This window comes from Pelodiscus sinensis, chromosome 4, assembly GCF_052426305.1.
Source record: "Pelodiscus sinensis isolate ZL-2025 chromosome 4, ASM5242630v1, whole genome shotgun sequence".
NCBI lineage: Eukaryota > Metazoa > Chordata > Testudines > Trionychidae > Pelodiscus > Pelodiscus sinensis.
The window spans coordinates 120,233,549-120,252,257 of NC_143055.1; the positions used below are offsets into that span (position 1 = coordinate 120,233,549).

An 18,709-nucleotide genomic window follows, 5' to 3' on the forward strand; every position below is an offset into this window, starting at 1 on the left:
AAAGTACTACAGATAATTTTTAATATTCTGCCCTAACATAATTTGTTCCTATTATTTTTGCATCACATCTATTTCTACATTATAAACTCTTTGGAGAAAGGCTCATACCTTCTCTATGGTTTATGAGAGGCAAAGCATACTTTTGTCTTCCTAAAGTCTGGAATTAACAATGAACACCAAGAAGTTGGGTGCCCAACTCACTAAACTTCAGTGTGAACTGGGAGCCTACTTCCCTTGGTTTTCTTTGAAAATGAAGGTAAAACTTAAATCAGACAACTTTATACTCTAAAATTAAATTCCTCCTAGGCCCTTACCTAGTCTAGTTTTTATTGTTATGATTATGTTTCAACATTTGTATTCTACAGATTTCCTTTTAATTTTAGCTGAAATTACATCGTAATTTACCATTCTCCTTTATATTAAATTAGCTTTAAAATTAATAAAAACAATTTAAGCCAAAATGATACCATGCAATTTTAAGAAATATCTCCAAACTAACTACAGTAAAATTGTATTATCCAGCACTCTCAGGGATTAGGACATTCTGGTTATCTAAAAATTCCAGTTATCTGAGAGTCCCATCAACCTAGGAAAAACCAATGGACAATAGTAATAGTAAAACTCAAGTTTTTAATATTGGTAGTTTTGTAGTGTGAGGCAGTTGGTCTCACATTTCTATTTTGAGTTAAAGATGATTAATATTTCTTAAATACAAAATTGTTAAACCAATCATGATAAACCAAGCCAGGCTTGTGCGCTCCTGAAGATATGACAGTATTGTGGCTGGGGGCAATGCCAGTTAAAGTTTTCTGGTTAACAGAGTGCTGGATAACAAAGGTTTCACTGTAATTGAAGCAAATCCTTATCAGTACAGCAGCTGGACTTCAGGAAAATGTAGCTGCAGTATAGATATAGGCAGGGCTCGCTGAACTGCAGATCGTTCTGCACATGCGCAGATCGCCTGAACCCGGCTCTTCCGGGTTGCAATCTACTCACCACAAGTGAGTAGACTGCATTATTTGTCAAGCCCTGGATATTGGAAGTCTTGTGCTATGGATGGAGAACCACAAACAGAAAAATAGCAACATATGGCATGTGACCATAAGAACAAGGCAGACTATAGATCTGTCTTTTAAATGAAACTTCAGAGGGAGTTAGGAGCATTCATCACGTTTTTCATAAATCTGGCAATGTGTCTTAATTTTTCCCCATGTACACTGAAAAAAGGATAAAAACTAATGGGTTTAATCTGCATCAAGAAATTTAGTGTAGATACTAGAATACCTTTTTAACTGGAACCGTAATCAAGTTCTTGAATACGCCTCCCTAGAAGGTAATGGAATACCCATAACTGGAGGTTTTTAAGAACATGATGCACAAATGCCAGTCAGGGATAATCCATGTTTACTTGGTCCTGACTCAGTACCATGTGTTGGACTCAATGGCCATTTGAGGTGTCTTCCAGCTCTACATTTCTATGACCTATACAAAGTTTCTAGATCAAATTGGAGAGAAAAAAAGTAAGGAAGTAAAATAATTATATTGTCAAAATGAGCTACAGAAATGTAGCAACAAGAAAACACACTAAACCTGTGATGGACAATCTGCAGCCTCAGGGCCACATGCAGTCCATCGGGGTTGTACGTGTGGTCCACAAGACATTTTGTTTACTGTTGCCCATGCACAGAGTTGCCAGATTCCGGTGGTTTCTTTGCACAGAGAGATTTTTTTCTGATTGGTACAATTGAAGTGACACACACATAAAGCAAGGGCATGTGAAATCTGGGCATGTTCTGATTGCTCTGATCAACTCAATGTGCTGCTATTGTTCACTTGGCACTCCCTACAAATTCTAGGTGTGCAAGCACAGTTAGCAAAACCACCCTATCCCAAGAGACCGTCTTGGTTACAACAATCCTGTGGCACATTGAGATGAAGGCGTGCCAATTCTGCAGCACATTCATTAGCTTAGATTGCCCATGACTGCACCGAATAAATAGCCATGAGCAATGTGAAGGAAAAAAAAATCTAGGAATAGTAAAACTAAAATCAACCAACAAAAGGTATGCCATGCTATTGGAAGAAGTGTTTAACAACAAAATAAATTCATGGAATCTTCTCTGATGGCTAGTCTTTATATTTTACTTTCTGCTCCAGCAGAAAGAGGTTGGTACTGTCACAGTTTGTGTGTGTACATCCAAGAAAACACAGTACCAGGATTCTCAAAGATAAAGAATCAATAAAGCAATTTTGAAGTTTAAGATGAAAGCTGCACCCTGGGAATGATAGCTAATCCCTTCTTTTTTCAGCAGTTCTGAAATCAAAACACAAATCTCAAGATAGTGCTTACTACAGAAAACTAAGCTATTTTAAAAGTGCTATAGAAAAATCAAATACAAAAACTATTTTGTACGTTATTGTATAATCCCTTAACGCCTGTGTTTGTTACAGAATGAGATACACATGCATAGGAAATTCATAGATTATGAAGCTATTTCCTTGTATTTGAAGAATTCTCAGTAATTCACTCTGCCCTGCCTAACCACTACACACACTGTTGCCTTCCCCTGAAATACTGACACAGCATCTGGTGGGCAGAATGAGCTTATTCCTTCAATAGACCTGTACACATATACGCTCAGCTTTACCAGCTCAATGCAGAAATTGATGACAACTGCTAAAGGCACTGTATTTTTTCACCTGTGCATTCTGTTCCTCCCTGGCCCTTAAAGGAAGAATACTGAAAAATTGTTAACACTGTTTTTTGTTCTGGGTGGCAACAGAATTCCAGAAAAATAAAATACAAAGCAATCGTATACACAGTGATTGCTCAAAGAGCCAATGTCATAAAGCAGACAGACAGGCACACATGGGGTATGTCTATACTACAGCATTTTTTCAAAAAAAAAAGTGGCCTTTTTTCAAAAAAACTTCACCTGTGGAGAGGGCCAATAAAGAAAAGTTGTTTATTAGTTCCCTAAATAGAAGAACTAGATGACATCAAATGAAATTAATGGGTAGCAGGTTTAAAACTAATAAAAGAAAGTTCTTCTTGACACAACGTGTAGTCAACCTGTGGAACTCCTTGCCAGAGGAGGCTGTGAAGGCTAGCACTATAACAGAGTTTAAAGAGAAGCTAGATAATTTCATGGATGTTAAGTCCATAAAAGGCTATTAGCCAGGGGATAAAATGGTGTCCTTGGCTTCTGTTTGTCAGAGGCTGGAGAGGGATGGCAGGAGACAAATCGCTTGATCATTGTCTTCAGTCCACCTTCTCTGGGGCACCTGGTGCTGGCCACTGTCAGTAGACAGGATACTGGGCTAGATGGACCTTTGGTCTGACCCAGTACGGCCGTTCTTATGTTCTTATGCATCTAGACTGCTGCCATGTTCTTTTCAAATTAAATTGAAAGAACGTGGCAGTTTATTTTACAAGGAAATAACGCCTTTTTTCAAAAGTGCTCTTATGAAAAAACGCATTGTTGAATGCAAACCGGGCTTTTTTGAAAGAGAGCATCAGACTGCCTGAGTGCTCTCTTTCGAAAAAGCAGCTCTCTTTTTCGAAAATACAGGTTGCTGTCTATACACTCTCTTTCAAAAGAGGCTTTTTCAAAAGATTCTTGTAGTCTAGACGTACCCTTACTGATTTTTGGCTTGTAGTCTAGACGTACCCTTACTCTCACTATCTCTAAGCACACGTATACAGTGGCCATATCCTTCCTCCATGCTACCTTACAGCATGGCAGTAGCTCTTCCTCTGTTTTCCTCCTGGTCTCCAACTGATCCACTCATCCTCCACCATCTCCCAACTCAGTATCACTTAGGCCTACAGCAAGTCTCACCAGTTCCAACTTATCCACAGTAACTGAAATCCAAACCAGGCACACAAAACCCCACAAACTTCCATTCCTCCTGGGCTGAACCCTCTGCAGACTCTTTTTTGTACCAGGCTCAGCAAAGTAAGATGACAGTGAATGCTGATACTCCACCTAATCTGACAGAAACAGTCTATCATTTCCTAACCCCAGCCACCCTACTCTCCATGAGTATGTCTACACTACCCCGCTAGTTCGAACTAGCGGGGTAATGTAGGCATACCGCACTTGCAAATGAAGCCCGGGATTTGAATTTCCCGGGCTTCATTTGCATAAGCGGGGAGCCGCCATTTTTAAAACCCCGCTGGTTCGAACCCCATGCAGCGCGGCTACACGGGGCACGAACTAGGTAGTTCGAACTAGGCTTCCTAGTTCGAACTACCGTTACTCCTCATTTCACAAGCTTCAAATCCCGGGCTTCATTTGCAATTGCGGTATGCCTACATTACCCTCCTAGTTCGAACTAGGAGGGTAGTGTAGACATACCCCATGAGAGCTGATAGTCTTCTGTCCTTCACAGTCACAGACACACTCTACTCCCTCCCTTTCAAGCTCTCCCTTGAAGTCTGATATCCCCGGAAGCCCAATTTTTTCCTGCTTCATGTAGGGTTTGGGCATCTCTGTGGCCAAGCATACCACCTACAACATCTACTCACAGCACATCCCAGTGTAATGGCTGCAACCACTCCTCATTCTCTCCCATTCTCATTCCCTGTTTGTTGGGGAGGGAGGGTGTATTTTGATAGGAACACTGATTAATAACTCCAGGGGACCTTGACACATGCTCTCAAATTTTGCCAATAGGTTACTACTTGAGCTTGGATGTCATGAACATGAAGTGCTCCTGCAATGGCAGCATTAGTGGCTACTGCAGGAGCAGGGGAAAAGATTGCTAAAATTGAAGATGCCAAGTCAACAGCGGAGGAGCAGTGAGAGTCAGATTGCTGTTGCCCTCAAGCTCTTTTCTGCCTTCTGTGCTCCCTCTCCCCCCAACTTTAGAACTGCCAGAGATGAGATGCTGGGTGGGATATGGCTGTGTAGCAGATTTTATCATATGCCTTGCACTGGGGTGGTAGGTGGATGGGGAAACAGATGAACTGCTACAGAAAACAAAGGAACTAATAGTCTATTTGGCTCTACTACTGTCAAACTAGGGAGGAACATGCCAAATAGTGTCTTTTTGGGAGACACTCCGGAATTTCTAACCATGCTCTGTAAATAATTGAGAAGTTGGAAGTCCTAGACATTTACACTTTGCTTCAATTTGTTTCCTGCTGTGAAACAGTTTCAGGGAAAGAAGTTATTCCTTTTGCCTCTAGGATGTTAAAATTGATGCCCCATCAGAAACTCTTACTGAAAGCAAAGAAATTGTGAGCTTTAAGTCATATTATATTGAAGCTAAATTATTCAATCACTATTCCTAGGTTTGTCCAAAGAAAACAGTTTCACTAGCACTAAAATATAAGACAAGAGTACAGAGTTGCTGGTTGTTTATATCACAAAACAGGCAGCCATAAAAATAATATATAGCAAGTATAAGAAAAGGAAGCTGAAAGTAATGAACCTATATCAGAAGCTAGTAACTGTAGAAAAATGGTAAGAGAATCAAAGGCAAAACCTATGGACAGCACAGTTAAAGGTAATAAAGAGGAGAGTTTTTTAAGTATATTAGGAAAAAATAAATCCTGACAATGTTATTGGTCTACTACTAGGTGGAAATTATAAAAGCTTTCAATAATAATGCAGAAAAGGCAGAAGTGTTAACATCAAAAGTAATTAACCACTGAAATATTTTTTTCCAAAGTTCACCATGGGTTCCCCAATTTTTAAATCAAGATTGGATATTTTTCCAAAAAATCTGTTCTAGGAATTATTTTGGGTAAATTGTATGGTCTGTGCTATACAGGGGCTAAACTTGATTATCACAATGGTTTCTTCTTGCCTTGGAATCTATGAATCTATGGTTACAATGATGATTGTACAGGTACCTGAAAGCAAGTTTTAACGTGATTTCAGAACACATTATTCCCATGCTAAACTTTTTCATAAATTTGCTGTTTGTTTCAGTGGGATTGGAGTTGATCCCAAAACGAACTGGATTCTTATGCTCTTATGAATTGTCTTTGCTTTACCATTAACAAGGCAGGAGATACTCTTTTTTTTTTTTTTTTTTTTTTTTACTGACACCTAATCTTCACTTTCAGCATAAACATTGGCACCTGCAATTTTAAAACAAAGGAACTTAATGAAGTATAACTCATCTATATACCTCTCTCACACCAAACAGCAGATTGTCCCTATCAATCCCCTTGTCCCCCCATAAGATTTCTCCTTGTGTAGCCCCAAAACACAGCAATTTAAAAGCTATTAAAAACCACGTTGAAAAGGTAACTTTGTCAGATCATTTGAAGAGCACTGTGGAATTTTAGTTATTTCTAATAGGCTATTTATCAGACAAACAATACAGAATAAATCTAATAACCAGTCTTACAAATTCAAACTATGATCTCAATGTGAAGATTCATGGACCATTTCTTTAAAACTTCAGTAGGAAGCCAGGTATCTAAGAGGCTAGGGAAGAGGCTAGTCAGAAGCTCTACAAAGGAGTAAAAGAACTTTAAGGATATCATCTTCCTTTAAAAACAAGTTCCTTGTTTATCAGGAAAAGGAGAACTAAATTTTTAACCATTTCCACATCACACTGCCACCTATGCAGTAATTTTAATGCCTATTACATGATATGGGTGCAAGAGTCTGCTCACATAAACTAGCTGGGATCCAAACTGTGTGGCATTTGTCATGGACATTTTTAAAAATTGTTCTTTACAAAAAATTTCAAAAGGCTTTTTTCTTGTATTTCAAAAGTTATTCGTGTTTTGCCAAAGTCAATTTGTTATGGGATCAACTGCAATCTCATTAATTCTATTCCTCTCAGAAAAATGTTACCGATATCCAGAAGTATTGGTACAACTGAAGTTTAACATTTTTTCCTGTGCTAGATGTCCTTTCAAACTCTGATTTTATAAAACTAATTTTGAACACAAATTTTCAACAAAGTTTCTATTTCGGTATTTTTAAGGTGTTATCAAAGGAGACAACAATAGAAAATATGCTGACGAAACTACCAGTGAAAATGGAGTAGGATCAGGAGCCAAAATAGGGAAACAACAGGTTAAAAATGCCTATACATGTAGAAGATTATAAGGTGATAAGAAACAGTCAGTGTGGATTTGTCAAGAACAAATCCTGTCAAACCAACTTAACTCCTTTAATAAGATATCAAACGTTGTGGATGGGAGGAAGCAGATGATGTGGCATATCTAGACTTCAGTAAGACATTTGATACAGTCTGGCATGAACTTCTCATAAAAAACTAGGAAAATACAATCTAGATGGAGCTACTATAAGGTGGATGCACAACCAGCTGGATAACCATTCCCAGAGAGTACTTATCAATAGTTCACAATCATGCTGAAAAGGCATAACAAGTGGAGTTCCACAAGGATCAGTTTGGGGACTGGTTCTGTTCAATATCTTTATCAATAATTTAGTAGATAATGGCATAGAGAGTACACTTATAAAGTCTGCCAATGAGGCCAAGCTGGGAGATATCACAAATGCTTTGGAAGATAAGATGAGAATTCAAAATTATCTGGACAAAGCAGAGAAACAAACAGTCTGAGTTAAAGAACATGACATTCAATAAGGATAAATGTAAAGTACTCCACTTAAGAAAGAACAATCAGTTACACACATTCAAAATGGGAAACTATAGCCTAGGAAGCAGTACTGTGGAAAGGGATCCGGGAGCCATAGCTGATTTATATTTAGCTTGTGATCCAAATGTGACACTTTTGTAAAAAAGCAAACATTCTGAGATATGCTAGCAGGAGTGTTATAAGAAAGAAACAAGTAGTAATTCTTCCGCTCTGCTCCATGCTGAGTAAGCCTCTAGTAGAGTATTGAAATGCAGTTCTGGGTGCCACACATGGGCCATCAGTGCAGTTAGGGTTGGAAGAGGGAGGCCCCCAGCCTACCTACAGCCCTGCCCCCTCTGCTGAGGCTCTGTGCCTTGCCACAGGGACAGAAGGAGGTGGGGGCAGCGTGCCAAGCAAACCCTCCCAACCACCATGGGGAAAGGATGCTGGCACCTCAGCACAGAAAAGGGAGGAGGTCCATTCTGAGGGTGGAATGTGGGTAGAGCCATGCCTGGCAGTTCAGGATGGCAAAGCTTCCCCCGGCTAGGCTACCAGACACCCATGGGGCCACATTTTAGGAACAACATGGACAAATTGGGGAAAGAAAAGCAACAAAAATTATTAAAGGTTTAGAAACATGGCCTATGAGAGAGAATTAAAAGAATTAGGCTTGTTTAGTTTAGATTCGAAAAAGAGAAGACTGAGAGGGGTTATGATAACAGTTTTCAAATACATACAAGGTTGTTACAAAGAAGAGGGAGAAAAATTATTGCTGCAAGGGAAGTTCAGGTTGGACATTAAGAAAAGCTTCCTGACTGTCAGGGTGGTTAACCGCTGAAATAAATTGCCTAGGGATGTTGTGGAGTACCTATCACTGGAGATTTTTAAGAGGAAGCTAGACAAACACCTGTTAGAGATAGCCATGATACTTGACCCTGCTATGAATGTAGGGCACTGGATCTCTCTAAGTTCCTTCCAGTCCAATTATTCTGATGATAATATCATAGCATCATGTGTGTTTTCATGTGGTTGTGCAATTGGACCTGCGAGAAGCAAGATCACAAAGGAGTTACACACAGGAATGTGCAGGCACCTATGGTAAACTGACCATGAAGCTTGGCCCTTTTTTCTACCTGCTTTTTGTGTCTGTCTTCCTCAAAGTGTCAGCTTCTTTAGCACCTCTGGGTTGACAAAAGAATGATGTGTGAATAGCTCAGTGATCCCTCTCTTTCCTCAATTATGGTAAATCTATCTCAACTCACTAGGGGAGTTGGTCCAGATTTCAAATGGAATTCAGAGAATCATAAAACATATTTGAATTGTTAGTATCACTATAATACTTTATTTCTTCTGTCTTCTTTTCCCACCAGTTATCCTGCAGTCTTTGACTACTGGCTTGCAAGTTCTTGAATTTCTTTCTTTGATGTTGATTTTTTGTCATTTTGCCAAAACAAAAATGCATCTTTCTTTTCTTTGAGGAACTTTTATGATGTTATCAAACTAATCCTGGTCCCATCTTTGATTTATGCCTAGAAGCATCTTATAAGTCTTGAACAATGTCCAATTTGAATAGATTCCACTTTAGGAGTGTGTAACGGGGTGATGATATAATGCTATCCAGTTAGGGCCTCTTGAGGAAATGAATATCCTTACTATGTTCAATTTCAATCTAGCCTGTTCAATATTTTTAAAAAGGGCAACAGCATCTAAATTAAAAATAGCTCTACTCTTTGGTTGGTCAGTCCAACAGTTTTTCCTTTGCACTGCTCTCATGATCTTCAAGTCACTGTTGCTCCTTTTCCTGTATAACGACACAGTCAATCAGGGGCCAGTGCTTTGACTGCATGAGATTTTACAATTGTCAGCTGGCCTGAAGATTGTTTGGGTAATAATGAGCTCATGCTCAGAACACTGGCTAAGTAGGAGGAGGCCACCGCTATTCATTTTTCCAGCTCCACTCCAAGCTTCACTCTGTATTCCAACTGCAGCATTAAAGTCTCCCAGAAGCATGATTTTGTCTTCACTGGGTATATATTAAATTATATCATACAAATCAGAATAGAACTCTTATTTTATGTATTTTGCACTGTTCATGGTTGGAGTAGGGGATGTTAAAATGCATTTAATTATCTAATCGTGCAACCATTGAAAATATCGGAGGTTACACAGTTTCACCCGGGGGGAGGCAGGCAGCTCCTGTCCACGGGAGGTTCCCAGCAGCAGCCTCTGTCCGCAGGGAGCTGGGACACCCCTGAAGACAGGGGCTATAGTTGGACCAGCCTCTCTGAGCCCAGCCTAGGCCACCATGGACAGAGGCTACTTCGTGGCAGCCTCCTCTCCCCACACACAACCACAGCAGCCTCTGTCCATGGGGTGTTGTATCAGCGGCAGCAGTGCAGGCGGCAGGCAGCTGATCTGCGTGGGGAACTAGTTTTTAAACTGGATCCCTTCAAGGACCAGCTCCCAACTGGCACCCCATGCTGCTGCCTCTGATACAAAGGCAGCAATGTGGGATCACAAGGTTCCCTGGGAGTAGGGCTGGATTGCACTGGTAAGAATTCATGTGGTTACTTGACTATTCAATTACCTGATATCTAACATCCCTAGACTGCTCCAGCTCAGCCTTGGCAGGAGGGGTATCTGCTCCAGCACAGTGGAGCTGGAGCGTCCCACCCCAGCCCATACTACAAGCATTTACAGGAGTAGAGAAATGTAACATCTTAATTAAAAGGGGGAAATGTTTCATTATGCTTGATGTATTATCAGAACCACCCAAACACCAGGCTTTCTCTTGTGTAAACATTATGCAGTGTGTACTCAACAAAGAACTGCATCTCTTGCTAGTACTTTTAGAAACCAGTAGATGGTGCACTGGAACCAATCTTTCTTTGCAGCTAAATCTGGGAACACAACAGCCAGCCTCTTTTACACTTGTTATGGTCTTTTGAATCAATTTTAGGATCTGGATTTATACAGAATATTTTAACATTGTTACAACTCTATATCCATACTAAAATTTGCAATATTCTTATTCTACTTTAAGTTTAAGGTCACAAACAGCACACATTTTCCCTTCATAAAAACTACTCATCCCAAATCTTGTCATTTAATCAAGAGACTCATGATATGTGGTGCTTTTCTTAATATTATATGGTGTTTTCTACGTACCACACAATATAGGAGAGACTAATAACAATAATAAACGAAGGGTAAATTTACATCCTCACTTGATACATCTGTTGTGTAACAAAGTGGGCAGTGATTACTGTGATATAAGATCTGTAGACACTGGGTACTGGGACTGGAAGGTCTGCTTCTTTCCCACAATCCTGACACCCACATTATTTATTTATTTTTTACCTATAATCATGTTATAATTTACAGAAGACACTCCAAGAAAAAACAATGGATAAAGTATTTGAAAACATTCCAATAATGCTGCAACAAAATTTTGAATGCCCTGATCCTGCCATTGCACCTTGATGAGGAGACTACAATGCCCATGTAGTACCCTTCTGACTTAAATGTCCCCTCTCCCCCATAATTTGTGTCCAACATGGCAACAAAAGCTGCAGGATTGGAGCCTGAATTCATAGTGCCTGTAGTGCTTGTGTCTTACTACTCATCCCACATTAGCTACTAAAAACCAAGAACACATTGTTCTGGGCATTATACCCAAAGACGGTTCATGTCCCAAATTTAGTAATGTACCTGAGCATGCTAGTTTTTTTCTTTTTAACTAAAAACAAAAAAAATCTCAGCTCCTCTAAAAATGAAAAACCTAATTAATAATTTTAACAACAGACTTTGGCATACATCAGTGAAGGTATCAGTTAAGTAAAATTACTTTACATCTACTGGATAGATTCAATAAGTACAAAAGAGTAAATTGCTGTAACTGAGAATTTGGGGTTTTTGCAAACTAGAGAGTAAGATTCCCCCCCCATTCCTCCTAGTATAAAATCTCTCTCTTTGTTCGTGAACACCAGCTGTACTTTTTTTTAAAAAAATGAAAGGCACAATATATGAAAGACCCCATGAATTTCATTCATGTGGGGTATCAGCCAGCAGCACATTCTTCTCTACACCTAAACTGTTTAAACAAGTCTCACAAGATGACTATCTGGAATTTAGTTTATTCCGCTCTTGATACTTGCTCTTCTACAAAACTGTACGTAATACAGATTGTGACACACACACACACACGTAGATATGAATATGCACATGCACCGATACCCGCCACATTTGTATTTTGCAAAAACAATTTTCAGTACTAAAAGCATTTTCCTCATTTGAAAAGCAAGGATATTGTACTCCGGGCTTCTCAGTTTCTGGCTGAGCTACTACTTAAATCACAATTTAAAGACTTCAAGTCTGAAGCGAGCTATGGAAATGGTTGCCACATCTGGAGTTGGCTTTGCTGTTGCTGCTGTTAGAGCTGAGAGGATGGCTTTGGGGACAAGTGTCACGGAGAGAAGGAGATTTCTTCCTCATCCTCACTGTCACTAGAAAAAGGAGGGACCAAGCTTGATGGAAAAAGGAGGGTCCGAGCTTGATGGAAAAGGAGGGGCCGAGCTTGATGGTGTAACAAGTCTGTTTGGGCCCTCTAATGTAGGTGTAGCATCAGTGCCGTCAATGTGGTTGGTACCGAGGAAACTTCGGTATGACAGTGGTTATTGTCAGCCCTTAGCTGTGGTTGGATGTGGTGGTTTGGGTACCAACTGTGTCGGTACCAATGTTGTTGGTACCGACAGTGCAGGGGCAGTCTTCTTTGGCTTCAGTATCGAGACCACAGGGCGTATATCTTTAGAGGACACTTCCCCTAAGGGTTCGTCCATATGAGATGGCCTCATTGCTTGCACAACCCCAGAAGACAGTACCTTGGGTGTTGGAGAAGGCTTTGGCTGAGGGGAAAACCTTTTGGATGGCTTGTCTGCTTCCTCTTCGCCATTTTCTTGGCTGGAGAATCCCTAGGCGCTGATGATCCTTGATCAGAAGCCACTGTCGGGAGGTACAGGTTGGAGAGGTCTATGATACTAATTGGAGGCTGAGCTCTCTGTCTCCTCTATGATGAGGAGTTTCAGCTGCAGCTCTCTTGCCTTCAAATCTCTGGAAGAGAGCTTCTTACAGTGGAGGTAGCTTTTCAGGGAATGATCCTGGCCCAGGCGGCGAGCGCACTGGACATGCCCATCCAAGATGGAAATTGACATTCTGCATGTCATGTACAGTTTGAATCCTGGGGAGCCTGGCATCACTACACTATCCCTAGTAAACCAGTAACAAATAGGTTGTATTTTTTAACCACTAACAATTAACGGGGGTGGGGTGGGAAAACTTAGTAACAACACTAAAGATCTAATACTATCTAACCACTATCTAATAATTAACTAACACTATCTAAGAACTAATCACAGAGTGCTGCTAGGTTCCAACCAACCTGGGAGTAGTTGAGAAGAAACTGAGGGACGGTTGACAGCACGTGTGCGTCGGCACGTTCGCTGTGGCAAGCAGAGTCGTGCGTGTGCACCAGCACCCGGGGAAAATACTGATGCTAAAAAGTTCTGATTATAAGTGCAGGAGCGCTTAGACACCTACCGTGGAGCACCCATAGGGATACTCCTTGGAGAAGAATATGCCATTAGCCTTCTTGACTACAAGGGTATGCTGTTGACACATATCCAGTTTCTGATCCACTGAAACCCCCAGGTCCTTTTCTGCAGAACAGCTGCTTAGCCAGTCAGTCCCCAGTAGAGATGTTAACGAGTAGTTGACTGGAGTATTAACTACTTGTTCTCCCACCCCCTCTACGCGGCAGCTGGTAGGGGAACAGAAGCTACGGCTGGGGAAGCCAGCTTAAAGGCCAGCTCCCCCCAGCACTGTCTCTGCAGTGGGGGGTGGTATATGGGAGGCTGTTGTAGGCCAACGCTCGTTGTGGGCAGAGGCTGCTCCAGCTGTAGCGCCTATCTGCAGGAGGCCCAGCAGGGAACAGGGCCTCCCCACAGAGAGATGCTTATGCCAGAAGAGCCACTTACTGCATTTAAAATGCAGAGCTGCAGCGCAGGTGGCTCCCACAGGCAACACTGCTCAGTCTTAACTCGAGCCAGCTCCTGGAGCTACCCGCACTGCAGCTCTGCAGAGCAGTCCTTATCGACTAATCGTGTAACTGATACAAATTGTATCAATTACGCAATTAGCCAGATAACTGCAAGTTAACATCCGAAGTCCTAAGCCTGCAACAATGCTTGGGATTCTTCTAACCCAAGTGCAGGACTCACACTTGTCCTTGTTGAACCTAATCAGATTTCTTGTGGCCCAATCCTCTAATTTGTCTAGGTCCATCTGGATCCTATTCCTACCCTCCATCATATCTACCTTTTCCCCTATTTTAGTGTCACCTGCAAACTTGCTGAGGGTGCAATCCATCTCCTCATCCAAGCCATTAATAAAGATGTAGAACAAAACCAGCCCTAGAACCAACCCTTGGGGCACTCCGCTTGATTCCAACAGACAATCAGACAACTAGCTGTTGATCCCTACCCTTTGAGCACGACAATCTAGACAGCTTTCAATCCATCTTACAGTGCATTTATTCAATCCATAATACCTTAACTTGTTGGCAGAATACTGTGGGGAGACCGCACGAAAAGCTGAAGTCAAGGTATATCAAGGAAGGTTGAGGAGAATGAGCTGAATTCTAAGGACAGGCTGAGGAATCAGCTATGGGTTTTATGATGGAAGCCCTTTAATCCAGGATTGGAACTTCTTAAATGCGTGACAATGGGACGCACGAGTAGACAAACCCCTTCCCCAGAGTTACATTACTAAAGTTATAGCCTGACCCTGAAATCCATCCCTATGTCTAGCCTCATTCACCTGCGTCCTCATCATGACTGCCTTGGTTTGTATGTAGGGTTGCCGGGTGTCCAGTATTGATCTGGACAGTCCGGTATTTTCGCCTCCTGTCTGGTAAAAAAAATTCAGAAAATACTGGACACCTAAAATGTCCGGTATTTTCTGTTTTTTTTCCCTGCCAGGAAGCGAAAACACTCGACACCTGGCAACCCTACGACACTCAGCAACTGGGCCCAGCCCCCGGCCCTCCTACTTAAAGCTCCCTTCTGGCTTGACCAAGAAAACAAAATGGCCGCTGGCAAAAAACCTAAAGACCTGAGCAAGGGGAAGTGATGCCTTCCCTGAGTCTTAGTGCTCAACCTCTCCTATTCCTATCCCTATACCTATTCTGACTCTGCACGCAATTAAAGGGGCCTACAGCTACTCGGGAACAAATTCACACAGAAACACCTTCTGACCCCCGACCAGAATTTTTCTATCTGCTTCCCAAGATAAACCTGGACACCCCGGACGCCCCACCATCTCTGGTATTGGCACACTCACTACTGGTCTATCCAGCTATGTAGACTCTCTCCTCAAACCCTACGCAACCAACACCCCCAGCTATCTCTGAGACACTACTGACTTCCTAAGGAAACTACAAAACATCGATTACCTCCCCAATAACACCATCCTTGCCACCATATCCCACATGAAGACGGATTACAAGCTATTAGCAACACTATCCCAGAGGACACCACTGCCAACCTGATAGCAGACCTATGGAACTTTGTTCTCACCCACAATTATTTCCAGTTTGAGAACAACTTATACCTCCAGATCAGCGGCACAGCCATGGGTACACACATGGCCCCACAGTATGCTAATATCGTTATGGCTGACCTAGAACAACGTTTCCTCAACTCCCGTCCCCTTTTACCCCTTCTCTACTTATGCTACATCGATGACATCTTTATAATCTGGACGCATGGCCAAGAAACACTGGAGACATTCCACAGAGATTTCAACAACGTACACCCCACCATCAACCTCAGCCTGGACCATTCCACACAGGAGATCCATTTCCTGGACACCACAGTACAAATCAACAATGGAAAATTAGACACCACACCCTCTACAGAAAACCCACTGACTCACAGTTACCTACATGCTTCCAGCTCCCATCCAGCACCCACCATACGATCCATCATCTATAGCCAAGCCCTTCGATAACCGCATCTGCTCTAATCCCATTGACAGAGACCAGAAACTTCAGGATCTCTACCAAGCATTTATAAACCTCAACTACCCACCCGGAGAAATAAAAAAGCAAATTGAAAGAGCCAGACGAATACCTAGAAACCATCTACTACAAGACAGATCCAAGAAAACCAACAATAGAACACCACTTGTCATCACCTACAGCTCCCAACTTAAACCTGTCCAACACATTATCAATAAATTACAGCCTATACTGGAAGAGGACACTAAACTCCAAGAAGCTCTGGGAGACAGACCCATAGTCTCCTATAGACAACCACCTAACCTCAAGATGATTCTTACCAACAACCACAGGACATAAAACACGAATACCAACCCTGGTACTTTCCCTTGCAACAAACCGCGTTGCCGGCTTTGTCCTCATATTCACTCTGCAGACACCATTACTGGGCCTAACCAAGTGAGTTATAAAATCAAGAATACATATTCCTCACCTCCAGAAATATAATTTATGCTATCATGTGCCGAAAGTGTCCGTCTGCCATGTACATTGGACAAACGTCTCAGACACTTCGCCAAAGAATCAATGCCCACAAAACAGACATTAGACAGGATCACAAAGAAAAAACAGTTGCTTGCCATTTCAACCAAAAAGGACACTGTCTCAATGACCTACTCATCTGCATCTTACTTCAGAAGACATTCATAACATAAGAACATAAGAATGGCCGTACTGGGTCAGACCAAAGGTCCATCTAGCCCAGTATCCTGTCTACTGACAGTGGCCAGCACCAGGTGCCCCAGAGAGGGTGGACCGAAGACAATGATCAAGTGATTTGTCTCCTGCCATCCTTCTACAGCCTCTGACAAACAGAGGACAAGGACACCATTTTATCCCCTGGCTAATGGCCTTTTATGGACCTAACCTCCATGAAATTATCTAGCTTCTCTTTAAACTCTGTTATAGTCCTAGCCTTCACAGCCTCCTCTGGCAAGGAGTTCCACAGATTGACTACACGCTGTGTGAAGAAGAACTTTCTTTTATTAGTTTTAAACCTGCTACCCATTAATTTCATTTGGTGTCCTCTAGTTCTTCTATTTAGGGAACTAATAAATAACTTTTCTTTATCCGCCCTCTCCACACCACTCATGATTTTATAGACCTCTATCATATCCCCCCTCAGTCACCTCTTTTCTAAACTGAAAAATCCCAGTCGCTTTAACTTCTCTTCGTATGGGACCTGTTCCAAACCCCTAATCATTTTAGTTGCCCTTTTCTGAACCCTTTACAAGGCCAAAATATCTTTTTTGAGGTGAGGAGGCCACATCTGTACACAGTATTCAAGATGTGGGCGTACCATAGTTTTATACAGGGACAGTAAGATATTCTGGGTCTTATTTTCTATCCCTTTCCTAATAATTCCTAGCATCCTATTTGCCTTTTTGAGCGCCGCTGCACACTGCGTGGAAGTTTTCAGAGAATTGTCCACGATAACTCCAAGATCTCTTTCCTGATTTGTCGTAGCCAAATTAGCCCCCATCATACTGTACGTATAGTTGGGGTTATTTTTCCCCGATGTGCATTACTTTACACTTATCCACATTAAATTTCATTTGCCATTTTGTTGCCCAATCACTCAGTTTGGTGAGATCTTCTTGGAGCCCCTCACAGTCTGCTTCTGTCTTGACTATCCTAAACAGTTTTGTACCATCTGCAAACTTTACTACCTCACTGCTTGCCCCTTTCTCCAGATCATTTATGAATAAGTTGAAAAGGACTGGTCCCAGGACTGACCCCTGGGGTACACCACTAGTACCCCTCTCCAATCTGAAAATTTACCATTTATTCCTACCCTTTGTTTCCTGTCTTTTAACCAGTTCGCAATCCAAGAAAGGACCTTCCCTCTTATCTCATGGCCATGTAATTTACACAAGAGCCTTTGGTGAGGGACCTTGTCAAAGGCTTTCTGAAAATCCAAGTATACTATATCTATTGGATCCCCCTTGTCCGCATGTTTGTTAACCCCTTCAAAGATTAGTAAGACAGGATTTCCCTTTACAGAAACCATGTTGACTTTTGTCCAATAAATTATGTTCTTCTACATGCTTCACAATTTTATTCTTTACTATTGTTTCGACTAATTTGCCCGGTACTGAAGTTAGACTTACCAGTCTGTAATTGCCAGGATTGCCTCTAGAGCCCTTTTTAAATATTGGTGTCACGTTGGCTACCTTCCAGACATTAGGTACGGAAGCCGATTTAAAGGATAGGTTACAAACCACAGATAATAGCTCAGCAATTTCCCATTTTAGTTCTTTTAGAACCCTTGGATGAATGCCATCCGTCCTGGAGATTTGTTAACATTAAGTTTTTCTATTTGTTCCAAAACCTCCTCTAATGACACTTCAATCCGGGACAGTTCCTCAGATTCATTACCCACAAAGGACAGTGCAGATTCAAGAATCTCCCCAACGTCCTCAGCTGTGAAGACTGAAGCAAAGAAATCATTTAGTTTCTCCGCAATGGCTTTATCGTCCTCGATTGCTCCTTGTATAGCTCGATCATCTAGGGGACCCACAGGTTTTTTTTAGCAGGCTTCCTGCTTCTAATGTACTTAAAAAACATTTTGTTATTTCTTTTTGAGTTTTTGGCTAGCTGTTCCTCAAAATCTTTTTTTGCTTTTCTTATTACATTTTTACACTTGATTTGACAGTGTTTATGTTCCTTTCTATTTATCTCACTAGAATTGGACTTCCACTTCTTAAAGGATACCTTTTCATCCCTCACTGCATCTTTTACATGGTGGTTAAGCCACGGTGACTCTTTTTTAGGTCTCTTGCTATGTTTTTTAATTTGGGGTATACATTTAAGTTGGGCCTCTATTATGGTGTCTTTAAAAAGTTTCCATGCAGCTTTCAGGGATTTGGCTCTAGTCACTGTGCCTTTTAATTTCTGTTTAACTAACCTCCTCATTTTTGTGTAATTCCCCTTTCTGAAATTAAATGCCAGGGTGCTGGACTGCTGAGGTGTTCTTCCTACCACAGGAATGTTGAATGTTATTATATTATGGTCACTATTCCCAA

The 18,709-nt window shown here is 41.4% G+C and overlaps 1 protein-coding gene across 4 annotated transcripts in view; it reads right to left on the reverse strand.

Annotated features, from left to right (window-relative positions):
• The window catches only part of CCSER1 (coiled-coil serine rich protein 1), a 1,136,372-nt gene that overhangs the window by 1,017,654 nt on the left and 100,009 nt on the right, over nt 1–18,709 (reverse strand). The gene's annotated exons all lie outside the window — the stretch shown is intronic.